This window comes from Bombina bombina, chromosome 5, assembly GCF_027579735.1.
Source record: "Bombina bombina isolate aBomBom1 chromosome 5, aBomBom1.pri, whole genome shotgun sequence".
Classification (NCBI taxonomy): Eukaryota; Metazoa; Chordata; class Amphibia; order Anura; family Bombinatoridae; genus Bombina; species Bombina bombina.
The window spans coordinates 108,955,991-108,972,755 of record NC_069503.1 but is presented as its reverse complement, the minus strand read 5'-3'; the positions used below and the strand labels follow the sequence as shown (position 1 = coordinate 108,972,755).

At 35.8% G+C, this 16,765-nt stretch overlaps 2 pseudogenes; one reads left to right on the top strand and one right to left on the bottom strand.

The window, feature by feature from the left end:
- The window catches only part of LOC128660034 (zinc finger protein 850-like), a 60,695-nt pseudogene extending 60,287 nt beyond the window's left edge, over window positions 1-408 (bottom strand).
- The window catches only part of LOC128660035 (zinc finger protein 208-like), a 309,793-nt pseudogene that overhangs the window by 251,172 nt on the left and 41,856 nt on the right, over window positions 1-16,765 (top strand).

The window sequence follows — 16,765 nt, the reverse complement described above, 5'->3', positions numbered from 1 at the left end:
GCAGCACAGTGTATATTAACCCTTCACTAGCACAGAGCTGCACAGTGTATATTAACCCTTCACTAAGACAAAGAGCTGCACAGTGTATATTAACTCTTCACTATCACAGAGAGCAGCACAGTGTGTATTAATCCCTCACTAGCACAGATAGCAGTAGTGTATATTAACCCTTCACTAGCACAAAGAGCTACACAGTGTGTATTAACCCTTCACTAACACAAAGAGTTAAACAGCACTAAGTATCCCACTGCCTGGCACAAGCAGATGAATAACATGCACTAATAGAACAACATTTATAACAATTATAAACTTTTTAAGAAGACTAGAAAGTAACTAAACGTTTTATCACACAATACACACAGCCTGACTCACTCACCCAGCAACAGCTGCACAGGAAGTAAATGGGAGGGGAACAAAGGCCAGTTGAATACTGGACTACATCTCCCAGAATACACGCTTAGAAGTCACATGTTAAGCAGCAGCCAATCAGACAAAAGAAAATATGCAACCATTTCAAAGACAAATTGGATTCTATAACGTTGTTTAAATTCTGCAAATTCATAACATTTAGTAACTGAGCAAATTGTCACTGTCATATCCTCTACTAGTGCATTACAGCTACACTATATACATAAAGCTACACAATATATATTAGCACTTTCACTAGCACTGAGAGGAGCTGCACATTGTATTAACCCCTTCACCAGCACTGACATCTTCACAGCGTGTATTAACCCCTTCACCAGCACACTTTGTATTAACCCCTTCACGAGCACAACAATCTTCACAGTGTGTATTAACGGGATGTACTAAAAGGAATGACAAGGGTGAATGACAAAATGGAATGCCCATAGACTTTAATGGGATGTAAAATTAAAAGTGTTGAAGCAACTAAACTATGATACATATCAACTAGATATTTACCAGATATGTTCCCCAGGTACAGTAGCATATTCTGAAAGTGAGATTACATCAGATTATAGCTGCTTTCTATGGAATGACAAGGGTGAATGACAAAATGGAATGCCCATAGACTATAATGGGACTACATTTAAAAGTGCTATAGAAACTATACTATGAGACATATCAAGTAGATATTTACCAGATATGTTCCCCAGGTACAGTATCATATTCTGAAAGTGAGATTACATCAGATTATAGCTGCTTTCTATGGAATGACAAGGTTGAATGACATAATGGAATGCCCATAGACTATAATGGGGTTACATTTCAAAGTGCTATAGAAACTTAAATATGAGACATATCAAATAGATATTTACCAGTTATGTTCCCCAGGTACAGTAGCATATTCTGAAAGTGAGATTACTTCAAATTATAGCTGCTTTCTATGGAATGACAAGGGTGAATGACAAAATGGAATGCCCATAGACTATAATGGGATTACATTTAAAAGTGCTATAGCAACAAAAATACGAGACATATGAACTATATATTTACCAGATATGTTCTCCAGGTACAGTAGCATATTCTGAAAGTGAGATTACTTCAGATTATAGTAGTTTTCTATAGAATGACAAGGGTGAATGATTAGATAGAATGCCCATAGACTATAAGGGATTACATTTAAAAGTGCTATAGAAACTAAACTATGAGACATATCAAGTAGATATTTACCAGATATGTTCCCCAGGTACAATAGCATATTCTGAAAGTAAGATTACATAAAATTATAGCTGCTTTCTATGGAATGACAAAGGTGAATGACAAAATGGAATGCCCTTAGACTTTATGGAATGTAAAATTAAAAGTGTTGAAGCAACAAAACTATGAGACATATCAAAAAGATATTTACCAGATATGTTCCCCAGGTACAGTAGCATATTCTGAAAGTGAGATTACATCAGATTATAGCTGCTTTCTATGGAATGACAAGGGTGAATGACAAAATGAAATTCCCATAGACTATAATGGGGTTACATTTCAAAGTGCTATAGAAACTTAAATATGAGACATATCAAATAGATATTTACCAGATATGTTCCCCAGGTACACTAGCATATTCTGAAAGTGAGATTACTTCAGATTATAGCTGCTTTCTATGGAATGACAAGGGTGAATGACATAACGGAATGCCCATAGACTATAATGGGATTACATTTAAAAGTGCTATAGAAACTAAACTATGATACATATCAAATAGATATTTACCAGATATGTTCCCCAGGTACAGTATCATATTCTGAAAGTGAGATTACATCAGATTATAGCTGCTTTCTATGGAATGACAAGGGTGAATGACAAAATGGAATTCCCATAGACTATAATGGGATTAAATTTAAAAGTGCTATAGAAACTAAACTATGATACATATCAAATAGATATTTACCAGATATGTTCCCCAGGTACAGTAGCATATTCTGAAAGTGAGATTACTTCAGATTATAGCTGCTGTCTATTGAATGACAAGGGTGAATGAGATAATGGAATGCCCATAGACTATAATGGGATTAAATTTAAAAGTGCTATAGAAACTAAACTATGATACATATCAAATAGATATTTACCAGATATGTTCCCCAGGTACAGTAGCATATTCTGAAAGTGAGATTACTTCAGATTATAGCTGTTGTCTATGGAATGACAAGAGTGAATGACAAAATGGAATGCCCATAGACTTTAATGGGATGTAAAATTAAAAGTGTTGAAGCAACAAAACTATGATACATATCAACTAGATATTTACCAGATATGTTCCCCATGTACAGTAGCATATTCTGAACGTGAGATTACATCAGATTATAGCTGCTTTCTATGGAATGACAAGGGTGAATGACATAACGGAATGCCCATAGACTATAATGGGATTACATTTAAAAGTGTTATAGAAACTAAACTATGATACATATCAAATAGATATTTACCAGATATGTTCCCCAGGTACAGTAGCATATTCTGAAAGTGAGATTACTTCAGATTATAGCTGCTTTCTATGGAATGACAAGGGTGAATGACATAATGTAATGCCCATAGACTATAATGGGATTAAATTTAAAAGTGCTATAGAAACTAAACTATGATACATATCAACTAGATATTTACCAGATATGTTCCCCATGTACAGTAGCATATTCTGAAAGTGAGATTACATCAGATTATAGCTGCTTTCTATGGAATAACAAGGGTGAATGACAAAACGGAATGCCAATAGACTTTAATGGGATGTAAAATTAAAAGTGTTGAAGCAACAAAACTATGAGACATATCAAATAGATATTTACCAGATATGTTCCCCAGGTACAGTAGCATATTCTGAAAGTGAGATTACGTCAGATTATAGCTGCTTTCTATGGAATGACAAGGGTGAATGACAAAATGGAATGCCCATAGACTATAATGGGATTACATTTAAAAGTGCTATAGAAACTAAACTATGATACATATCAAATAGATATTTACCAGATATGTTCCCCAGGTACAGTAGCCTATTCTGAAAGTGAGATTACTTCAGATTATAGCTGCTTTCTATGGAATGACAAGGGTGAATGACAAAATGGAATGCACACAGACTATAATGGGATTAAATTTAAAAGTGCTATAGAAACTAAACTATGATACATATCAACTAGATATTTACCAGATATGTTCCTCGGGTACAGTAGCATATTCTGAAAGTGAGATTACGTCAGATTATAGCTGCTTTCTATGGAATGACAAGGGTGAATGACAAAATGGAATGCCCATAGACTATAATGGGATTACATTTAAAAGTGCTATAGAAACTAAACTATGATACATATCAAATAGATATTTACCAGATATGTTCCCCAGGTACAGTAGCATATTCTGAAAGTGAGATTACTTCAGATTATAGCTGCTTTCTATGGAATGACAACGGTGAATGACATAATGGAATGCCCATAAACTATAATGGGATTCAATTTAAAAGTGCTATAGAAACTAAACTATGATACATATCAACTAGATATTTACCAGATATGTTCCCCAGGTACAGTAGCATATTCTGAAAGTGAGATTACTTCAGATTATAGCTGCTTTCTATGGAATGACAAGGGTGAATGACATAATGGAATGCCCATAGACTATAATGGGATTACATTTAAAAAGTGCTATAGAAACTAAACTATGATACATATCAACTAGATATTACCAGATATGTTCCCCATGTACAGTAGCATATTCTGAAAGTGAGATTACATCAGATTATAGCTGCTTTCTATGGAATGACAAGGGTGAATGACATAATGGAATGCCCATAGACTATAATGGGATTAAATTTAAAAGTGCTATAGAAACTAAACTATGATACATATCAACTAGATATTTACCAGATATGTTCCCCATGTACAGTAGCATATTCTGAAAGTGAGATTACATCAGATTATAGCTGCTTTCTATGGAATGACAAGGGTGAATGACAAAACGGAATGCCCATAGACTTTAATGGGATGTAAAATTAAAAGTGTTGAAGCAACAAAACTATGAGACATATCAAATAGATATTTACCAGATATGTTCCCCAGGTACAGTAGCATATTCTGAAAGTGAGATTACTTCAGATTATAGCTGCTTTCTATGGAATGACAAGGGTGAATGACAAAATGGAATGCCCATAGACTATAATGGGATTACATTTAAAAGTGCTATAGAAACTAAACTATGATACATATCAAATAGATATTTACCAGATATGTTCCCCAGGTACAGTAGCCTATTCTGAAAGTGAGATTACTTCAGATTATAGCTGCTTTCTATGAAATGACAAGGGTGAATAACAAAATGGAACGTCCATAGACTATAATGGGATTACATTTAAAAGTGCTATAGAAACTAAACTATGATACATATCAAATAGATATTTACCAGATATGTTCCCCAGGTACAGTAGCATATTCTGAAAGTGAGATTACTTCAGATTATAGCTGCTTTCTATGGAATGACAAGGGTGAATGACAAAATGGAATACCCATAGACTATAATGGGATTACATTTAAAAGTGCTATAGAAACTAAACTATGATACATATCATATCAAATAGATATTTATCAGATATGTTCCCCAGGTACAGTAGCATATTCTGAAAGTGAGATTACTTCAGATTATAGCTGCTTTCTATGGAATGACAAGGGTGAATGACAAAATGGAATGCCCATAGACTATAATGGGATTACATTTAAAAGTGCTATAGAAACTAAACTATGATACATAGCAAATAGATATTTACCAGATATGTTCCCCAGGTACAGTAGCATATTCTGAAAGTGAGATTACTTCAGATTATAGCTGCTTTCTATGGAATGACAAGGGTCAATGACATAATGGAATGCCCATAAAATATAATGGGATTCAATTTAAAAGTGCTATAGAAACTAAACTATGGGACATATCAACTAGATATTTACCAGATATGTTCCCCAGGTACAGTAGCATATTCTGAAAGTGAGATTACATCAGATTATAGCAGCTTTCTATGGAATGACAAGGGTGAATGACAAAATGGAATGCCCATAGACTATAATGGGATTACATTTAAAAGTGCTATAGAAACTAAACTATGATACATATCAAATAGATATTTACCAGATATGTTCCCCAGGTACAGTAGCATATTCTGAAAGTGAGATTACTTCAGATTATAGCTGCTTTCTATGGAATGACAAGGGTGAATGACAAAATGGAATGCCCATAGACTTTAATAGGATGTAAAATTAAAAGTGTTGAAGCAACAAAACTATGAGACATATCAAATAGATATTTATCAGATATGTTCCCCATGTACAGTAGTATATTTTGAAAATGAGATTATGTGAGATTATAGCTGCTTTCTATGGAATGACAAGGGTGAATGACATAATGGAATGCGCATAGACTTTAATGGATTACATTTAAAAGTGCTATAGCAACAAAAATATGAGACATATGAACTAGATATTTACCAGATATGTTCCCCAGTTACAATAGCATATTCTGAAAGTGAGATTAGTTCAGATTATAGCTGCTTTCTATGGAATGACAAGGGTGAATGACATAATGGAATGCCCATAGACTATAATGGGATTAAATTTAAAAGTGCTATAGAAACTAAACTATGATACATATCAACTAGATATTACCAGATATGTTCCCCATGTACAGTAGCATATTCTGAAAGTGAGATTACATCAGATTATAGCTGCTTTCTATGGAATGACAAGGGTGAATGACATAATGGAATGCCCATAGACTATAATGGGATTAAATTTAAAAGTGCTATAGAAACTAAACTATGATACATATCAACTAGATATTTACCAGATATGTTCCCCATGTACAGTAGCATATTCTGAAAGTGAGATTACATCAGATTATAGCTGCTTTCTATGGAATGACAAGGGTGAATGACAAAACGGAATGCCCATAGACTTTAATGGGATGTAAAATTAAAAGTGTTGAAGCAACAAAACTATGAGACATATCAAATAGATATTTACCAGATATGTTCCCCAGGTACAGTAGCATATTCTGAAAGTGAGATTACTTCAGATTATAGCTGCTTTCTATGGAATTACAAGGGTGAATGACAAAATGGAATGCCCATAGACTATAATGGGATTACATTTAAAAGTGCTATAGAAACTAAACTATGATACATATCAAATAGATATTTACCAGATATGTTCCCCAGGTACAGTAGCCTATTCTGAAAGTGAGATTACTTCAGATTATAGCTGCTTTCTATGGAATGACAAGGGTGAATGACAAAATGGAACGTCCATAGACTATAATGGGATTACATTTAAAAGTGCTATAGAAACTAAACTATGATACATATCAAATAGATATTTACCAGATATGTTCCCCAGGTACAGTAGCATATTCTGAAAGTGAGATTACACAAGGTAATACCTGCTTTCTATGGAATGACAAAATGGAATGCCCATAGACTTTAATGGGATTACATTTAAAAGTGCTATAGCAACAAAAATACGAGACATATGAACTAGATATTTACCAGAGATGTTCCCCATGTACAGTAGCATATTCTGAAAGTGAGATTACTTCATATTATAGCTGTTTTCTATGGAATGACAAGGGTGAATGACAAAATGGAATTCCCATAGACTTTAATGATATGTAAAATTAAAAGTGTTGAAGCAACAAAACTATGAGACATATCAACTAGATATTTACCAGATATGTTCCCCAGGTAAAGTAGCATATTCTGAAAGGGAGATTACTTCAGATTATAGCTGCTTTCTATGGAATGACAAGGGTGAATGACATAACGGAATGCCCATAGACCCTAATGGGGTTACATTTAAAAGTGCTATAACAACAAAAATATCAGACAGATCAAATAGATATTTACCAGATATGTTCCACATGTACAGTAGCATAATCTGAAACTCAGATTACTTCAGATTATAGCTGCTTTCTATGGAATGACAAGGGTGAATGACAAAATGGAATGCCCATAGACTATAATGGGATTACATTTAAAAGTGCTATAACAACAAAAATATCAGACAGATCAACTAGATATTTACCAGATACGTTCCCCAGGTACAGTAGCATAATCTGAAACTCAGATTACTTCAGATTATAGCTGCTTTCTATGGAATGACAAGGGTGAATGACAAAATAGAATGCTCATTGAAAATAATGGGATTACATTTAAAAGTGCTATATAAACTAAAATATGAGACATATCAAATAGATATTTACCATATATGTTCCCCAGGTACAATAATTGATTTCTATGGAATGACAAGGGTGAATGACAAAATAGAATGCCCATAGACTATAATGGGGTTACATTTCAAAGTGCTATAGAAACTAAAATATAAGACATATCAAATAGATATTTACCAGATATGTTCCCCAGGTACAGTAGCATATTCTGAAAGTGAGATTACGTCAGATTATAGCTGCTTTCTATGGAATGACAAGGGTGAATAACAATATAGAATGACCATAGACTATAATGGGAATACATTTAAAAGTGCTATAGCAACAACAATATGATACATATCAACTAGATATTTACCAGATATGTTCCCCAGGTACAGTAACTGCTTTCTATGGAATGACAAGGGTGAATGACAAAATGGAATGCCCATAGACTTTAATGAGATGTATATTTAAAAGGGTTGAAGCAACAAAACTATGAGACATATCAACTAGATATTTACCAGTTATGTTCCCCAGGTACAGTAGCATATTCTGATAGTGATATTACGTGAGATTATAGCTGCTTTGTATGGAATGACAAGGGTGAAAGACAAAATGGAATGCTCATAGACTTTAAAGGGCTTTAAACTTAAAAGTGTTATAGCAACAAAACTATGAAACACATCAAGTAGACTTTTACCAAATATCTTTACCAGGTAAAGTATAATAATCTAAAAGTAAGATTATGTGGTATTGTTGCTGCTTTGTATGGATTCATAAGAGTGAATGACAAAATAGGATGCCCAACATAAGTGACTGATGGTGGCTGTCATTGCCTGAGGCACGCAGAAATTGCATTGTTTTCCCGCTGAAATGAGAGACATATGCTTCTAAATTAGGTATTTTTGCTGTCATTAAGGGCTTAAAGGGACAGTATACTCCTGAATTTGTATTGTTTAAAAAGATCGATACAGTACTCCATTTATTACCCATTCCCCAGTTTTGCATAACCGACACTTTTATATTATTAAACATCTTATCTCTTTGATTACCTTGTATCTAAGATTCTGCAGGCTTCCCCCTTATTTAAATTATTTTGACAGACTTGAATTTTAGCTAATCAGTGCTGACTCATAAATAACTCCACGGGAGTTATCTATTTGGCACACATGAACGAGCAGTATGTAACTATGAAAAAACTGTCAATATGCACTAAAATAAGAGGGCCCTTCAAGGACTTAGAAATTAGCATATGTGCCTACCTACTTTTAGATTTGAACAAAGAATAACAAGAGAACAAAGCAAATTTGATCAAAGTGAATTGGAAAGTTGTTTAAAGAGACAGTCAAATCCAAAATAAACCTTCATGATTTCAGAGATTGGAATATGTTCACTGCTGGTGATGTATCCCAATCAAAGTGCAGATTAATCCCCTTGAACGCTTTGCTAACTGCCACAGAAGGCCTATAGATATGTCATGTCTTCACTATACTCCCCTTGAATGCCCAGCTAACTCCCTAATACCGTCTACACCTACGGCATGACTTCGCTATACTCCCCTGGATTGCCCGGCTAACTCCCGCAGACCACCTACACCTACTGCATGTCTTCCCTAAACTCAACTGGAATGCCCAGTTAACTCCCAGAGAACGCCTACATCTACATCATGCAATCTACCTCACTAAGAAATTATACAAAATAACCTCACTATTATAACTTATACTATCTTATACTAGCTGCTGGTGACATCTCCCCTAATCCTGGTCCCCAGCAACTTCCTAGCCGTGCACATCCATATGTACCCTTCCATAGACTCAGAAAACAAAACACTGGTAACCTTACTCACATTTTTCTTGTATCTAAAGCCACTAACCCCTTCACTTTTGCACTCTGGAACTCTCACTCTGTTTGCAACAAGCTCACTTCTATCCATGACCTTTTTATCTCCCGCTCCCTCAACCTTCTGGCTTTAACAGAAACCTGGCTCTCTCCCTTAGACACAGCATCCACTGCTGCTCTGTAACATGGGTGTCTCCACTTCAGCCACACTTCTAGGTCTGGTAATAGACAAGGAGGTAGTTTAGGTATTTTACTTTCCCCTCGTTGCACCTTTCAACAAATTCAACCAATCTCTTCCCTCACATTTTCCTCATTCAAAAACCACATGATTTGCTTATTCTCTCTATACATGTTGCAGTCATATACCGACCCTCTGGCTACTCAACTCAATTTCTAGATCACTTGGCTGCCTAGTTACCTTATTTCCTCAGACTGTGACACCCCTGCCCTCATTCTTTTTTGTCACAATGGACTGACTCTCCCACTCATAAAGGTGGTCACTCCCTTGACTGACCACCATCTCCTCACTTGCAACATCACCTCCCTCCCTACAACTCTCCCTACGTCTACTCCTCACACCAAACTTCACAGAAGCATTATGTCTTAGATCAGCAACAGCCTGTTAATTCCCTCAAACCTCTCCTCTCATCCATCTCCTCCTTTTCCTGCCCTGATCAATCTATCTGCCACTATAATTCCACCCTTACATCGGTCCTTGACAATCTCTCTTACCATAAGCTGGAAATCACACACTCATCCTCAGCCCTGACATACTCCTTTGACACGGTACCTATGCAGATGTTCCCATACTGCTAAGTGGCACTGGAGAAAATCTCAGAGTTCAGCTCACTACAAGTTCATCTTGAACTCCTACTATTCTGCCATTAATCACTATAAGCAACATTACTTCTCTACTCTTATCTTTACTTTCTTCAAACCCAAAATGTCTGTTCTCCACATTCAATACTCTTCTCCGCCCACCCCCACCTCCTAATACAACTTCTCTCAGCTCAAGAATTTACCAGCTACTTCAATAGCAAATCAACTCCATTAGAAACTAAATCAGCTCTCAACATACTTCCATTCTCTCACCTCCTCAAATGCTTGCAATCAACCACAACCTACATAGCCATAAATGTAGCTCTTTCTCCCCTGTAACGGAGGAAGAAGTCTCTGCACTTAAACTATGCTCTCACCTCACTACCTGTCCCCTTTACCCTATCCCCTCACAGCTACTCCGCTCCCTCTCTTCTACCCTTACCCCTATACTAACACACATTTTCAACCTCTCACTCGGTATATTTACCTCATCTCTGAAACATGCACTGGTCACACCTCTCCTCAGAAAACCTTGTCTCGATCCAACCTCCCCATCCAACTAATGCCCTATTTCCCTACTCCATCTTGTCTCAAAGCTTCTCGAAAAGCTAGTATATGAACACCTATCCCATTTCTTTACATTAATCTCCCTCCTTGACCCACTGCAATCTGGATTTCGTACCCATCACTCCACAGAGCAATCAATTGTTACAGCAATCGTTAAGGTTACCATCGACCTATTTACTGCAAAATCAAAAGGCCACTTCTCTTTGCTTATCCTCCTTGATCTGTCCATAGCTTTTGTCCACCCTCTTTTGCTCCAAACCCTCCAATCCTTCAGCATTTGTGACACAGCCCTCTCGTAGTTCTCTTCCTACCTGTCTAACCGTAACTTTATTGTCGCCTTCTCTGGGGCTTCCTCTGCCCCATTACCACTTTCTGTTGGTGTACTGCAAGGCTCCATCCTCGGTCCCCTTCTCTTCTCAATCTACACATCATCATTAGGTTCCCTAAGTCCCACGGGTTCCAATATCATTTGTATGCCGACGACACCCAAATCTACTTCTCTGCACCAGACCTATCTCTTTCCTTGCTAACTCGAAGTCCTCTCACTACCTCAAACTAAATCCCTCCAAAACTGGGGTCCTTATTTTCACCCCTTCTTCCAAAATCTCCACCCCTAATCCCTCTAACTGTCGACAGCTCCATCATTACCCCTATTATTATTATTCTTTATTTATAAAGCGCTGACAGATTCCGCAGCGCTGCCCATGGGTACAAGGATAACAGTACAGTGGAGAAACAATACGATAAGACACCTACCCTGCATGCCTGCTCTCTTGTGGTCTCACTTGACTCCGATCTTTCTTTCACTACTCACATCCAGTCATTGGCTAAATCCTACCGCCCCAACCTTAAAAACATCTCTAAAATTAGACATTTCCTTACACAAGACACAACTAAGATTTTAATCCACTTTCTCATCCTTTCCCGCCTTGACTACTGCAATTCTGTCCTCTCTGGTCTCCCTAGCTGCTGCCTAACTCTTTTTGAAATCCATAATGAATGCCTCAGCCAGGCTCATCTTCCTTACACATCGCTCTTCATCTACTTCACCTCTCTGCCAATCCCATCACTGACTTCCTCTTGCCTCCAGGATTAAACACAAAATTCTCACTATGACATACAAAGCTTATCAACTGCACTGCATCCCCCTATATCTCAGACCTTGTCTCCAAATACTCTCCCTCCATCCCCTTTGCTCTGCTCACGACCTCCTACTCTCCTCCTCTAGTGTCACCTCATCACACTCCCATTTACAGGACTTCTCCAGACTGACTCCCATCTTGTGGAACTCTCTGCCTCGCTCCACAAGACTCTCTTCTAGTTTTAAGAGCTTCAAGTGCTCCCTAAAGACTCTACTGTTCAGGGATGCATATGACCTACCCTAACCTTTCTTTATACCAGTTCCTCTCCTCCATTGCTATCCCCTTAACTCCCTTAGCATGTAAGCATAAGAGTCCAGCTGTTTGTTGATCACCTTCTCAAGAGATGACTACAACAGTGAAACTCTTGGCAGGGCCCTCTACCCATTTGATCCCTATAATTGTTTTGTTGTACTCCGTCTTTGTTAATAGCGCTGCGGAATCTGTTGGCGCTCTACAAATAACCGATAATAATAATAAATAATAATAATAATATCTATGTAATATGTGTCATAGTTTTGCTGCTATAGCATTTGAAACATTACATCCTATTAAAGACTAGGGGCATTCCATGTAGTCATTCACACTTGTCATTTCATAGAAAGCCGCAATAATCTCACGTTATTTCACTTTCAGAATATGCTACTGTATCTGGGGAACATATCTGGTAAATATCTATTTGATATGTCTCATAGATTTGAACTTTACATCCCATTAAAGTATATAGGCATTCCATTTTCTCATTAACCCTTGTCATTCCATATAAAGCAGCTATAATCTCACATATTCTCACTTTCAGAATATGCTACTGTACCTGGGGAACATATCTGGTAAATATTTTATAGATATGTCTCATACTTTTGTTGCTATAGCACTTTTAAATTTAATCCCATTAAAGTATATGGGCATTCCATTTTGTCATTAACCCTTGTCATTCCATAGAAAGTAGCTATTACCTTGTGTAATCTCACTTTCAGAATATGCTACTGTACCTGGGGAACATATCTCTTATATATGTACTTGATATGTCTCATAGTTTTGATGTTATAGCACTTTTAAATGTAATCCTATTAAAGTCTATGGGCATTCCATTTTGTCATTCACCCTTGTCATTCCATAGAAAGCAGCTATAATCTGATGTAATCTCACTTTAAGAATATGTTACTATACCTGGGGAACATATCTGGTAAATATCTATTTGATATGTCTAATATTTTAACTTCTATATCACTTTTAAATGTAATCCCATTAAAGTCTATGGGCATTCCATTATGTCATTCACCCTTGTCATTCCATAGAAACCAGCTATAATCTCACATAATCTAATTTTCAGAATATGCTACTGTACCTGTGGAACATATCTGGTAAATATCTATTTGATATGTCTGATATTTTTGTTGCTATAGCACTTTTAAATGTAATCCCGTTATAGTCTATGGGCATTCCATTTTGTCATTCACTCATGTCAATCCATAGAAAGCAGCTATAATCGCACAAAATCTCACTTTCAGAATATGCTACTGTACCTGGGGAACATATCTGGTAAATATCTATTTGATATGTCTCATAGTTTAGTTTCTATAGCTATTTTAAATGTAATCCCATTATAGTCTATGGCCATTCCATTATGTCATTCACCCTTGTAATTCCATAGAAAGCAGCTATAATCTGACGTAATCTCACTTTCAGAATATGCTACTGTACCTGGGCAACATATCTGGTCAATATCTAGTTGATATGTCTCATAGTTTTGTTGCTATAGCACTTTTAAATGAAATTCCATTATAGTCTATGGGCATTCCATTTTGTCATTCACCCTTGTCATTCCATAGAAAGCAGCTATAATCCCCCTCTGAATCTCACTTTCAGAATATGCTACTGTACCTGGGGAACATATCTGGTAAATATCTATTTGATATGTCTCATATTATAGTTTCTATAGCACTTTTAAATGTAATCCCATTATAGTCTATGGGCATTCCATTTTGTCATTCACTCTTGTCATTCCATAGAAAGCAGCTATAATCTGATGTAATCTCACTTTCAGAATATGTTACTGGTTCTGGGGAACATATCTGCTAAATATCTATTTGATATGTCTCATAGTTTTGTTGCTTCAACACTTTTAATTTTACATCCCATTATAGTCTATGGGCATTCCATTATGCCATTCACCCTTGTCATTCCATAGAAAGCAGATATAATCTCACGTAATCTCACTTTCAGAATATTATACTGTACCTGGGGAACATATCTGGTAAATATCTATTTGATATGTCTCATATTTAAGTTTCTATAGCACTTTGAAATGTAACCCCATTATAGTCTATGGGCATTTAATTTTGTTATTCACCCTTGTCATTCCATAGAAAGCAGCTATAATCGCACGTAATCTCACTTTCAGAATATGCTACTGTACCTGGGGAACATATCTGGTAAATATCTATTTGATATGTCTCATAGTTTAGTTTCTATAGCTATTTTAAATGTAATCCCATTATAGTCTATGGGCATTCCATTATGTCATTCACCCTTGTAATTCCATAGAAAGCAGCTATAATCTGATGTAATCTCACTTTCAGAATATGCTACTGTACCTGGGGAACATATCTGGTAAATATCTGATATGTCTCATATTTTAGTTTCTATAGCACTTTTAAATTTAACCCCATTTTGTCATTCACCCTTGTCATTCCATAGAAAGCAGCTATAATCTCACATAATCTAATTTTCAGATCATGCTACTGTACCAGTGGAACATATCTGGTAAATATCTAGTCGATATGTCTCACAGTTTTGTTGCTTCAACACTTTTAATTTTACATCCCATTAAAGTCTATGGGCATTCCATTTTGTCATTCACCCTTGTCATTCCATAGAAAGCAGCTATAATCTCACGTAATCTGGCTTTCAGAATATGCTTCTATACCTGGGGAACATATCTGGTAAGTGGTAAATATCTATTTGATATGTCTCATATTTTAGTTTCCATATTACTTTTGAATGTAACCCTATTATAGTCTATGAGCATTCTATCTTGTCATTCACCCTTGTCATTCCATAGAAAGCAGCTATAATCTGACGTAATCTCACTTTCAGAATATGATACTGTACCTGGGGAACATATCTGGTAAATATGTACTTGATATGTCTCATAGTTTTGTTGGTTTAGCACTTTTAAATGTAATCCTATTAAAGTCTATGGGCATTCCATTTTGTCATTCACCCTTGTAATTCCATAGAAAGCAGCTATAATCTCATATAATCTCATTTTCAGAATATGTTACAATACCCGGGGAACATATCTGGTAAATATCTATTTGATATGTCTCATAGTTTTGTTGCTATAGCACTTTTAAATGTAATCCCATTATAGTGTATGGGCATTCCATTTTGTCATTCACTCTTGTCATTCCATAGAAAGCAGCTATAATCTGACGTAATCTCACTTTCAGAATATGTTACTGGTTCTGGGGAACATATCTGGTAAATATCTATTTGATATGTCTCATAGTTTTGTTGCTTCAACACTTTTAATTTTACATCCCATTATAATCTATGGGCATTCCATTATGTCATTCACCCTTGTCATTCCATAGAAAGCAGCTATAATCTCACGTAATCTCACTTTCAGAATATGATACTGTACCTGGGGAACATATCTGGTAAATATCTATTTGATATGTCTCATATTTAAGTTTCTATAGCACTTTGAAATGTAACCCCATTATAGTCTATGGGAATTTCATTTTGTCATTCACCCTTGTCATTCCATAGAAAGCAGCTATAATCTGACGTAATCTCACTTTCAGAATATGCTACTGTACCTGGGGAACATATCTGGTAAATATCTTTTTGATATGTCTCATAGTTTTGTTGCTTCAACACTTTTAATTTTACATTCCATAAAGTCTAAGGGCATTCCATTTTGTCATTCACCTTTGTCATTCCATAGAAAGCAGCTATAATTTTATGTAATCTTACTTTCAGAATATGCTATTGTACCTGGGGAACATATCTGGTAAATATCTACTTGATATGTCTCATAGTTTAGTTTCTATAGCACTTTTAAATGTAATCCCTTATAGTCTATGGGCATTCTATCTAATCATTCACCCTTGTCATTCTATAGAAAACTACTATAATCTGAAGTAATCTCACTTTCAGAATATGCTACTGTACCTGGAGAACATATCTGGTAAATATATAGTTCATATGTCTCGTATTTTTGTTGCTATAGCACTTTTAAATGTAATCCCATTATAGTCTATGGGCATTCCATTTTGTCATTCACCCTTGTCATTCCATAGAAAGCAGCTATAATTTGAAGTAATCTCACTTTCAGAATATGCTACTGTACCTGGGGAACATACTGGTAAATATCTATTTGATATGTCTCATATTTAAGTTTCTATAGCACTTTGAAATGTAACCCCATTATAGTCTATGGGCATTCCATTATGTCATTCAACCTTGTCATTCCATAGAAAGCAGCTATAATCTGATGTAATCTCACTTTCAGAATATGCTACTGTACCTGGGGAACATATCTGGTAAATATCTACTTGATATGTCTCATAGTATAGTTTCTATATCACTTTTAAATGTAATCCCATTATAGTCTATGGGCATTCCATTATGTAATTCACCCTTGTCATTCCATAGAAAGCGGCTATAATCTGTAGTAATCTCACTTTCAGAATATGCTACTGTACCTGGGGAACATACTGGTAAATATCTATTTGATATGACTCATATTTAAGTTTCTATAG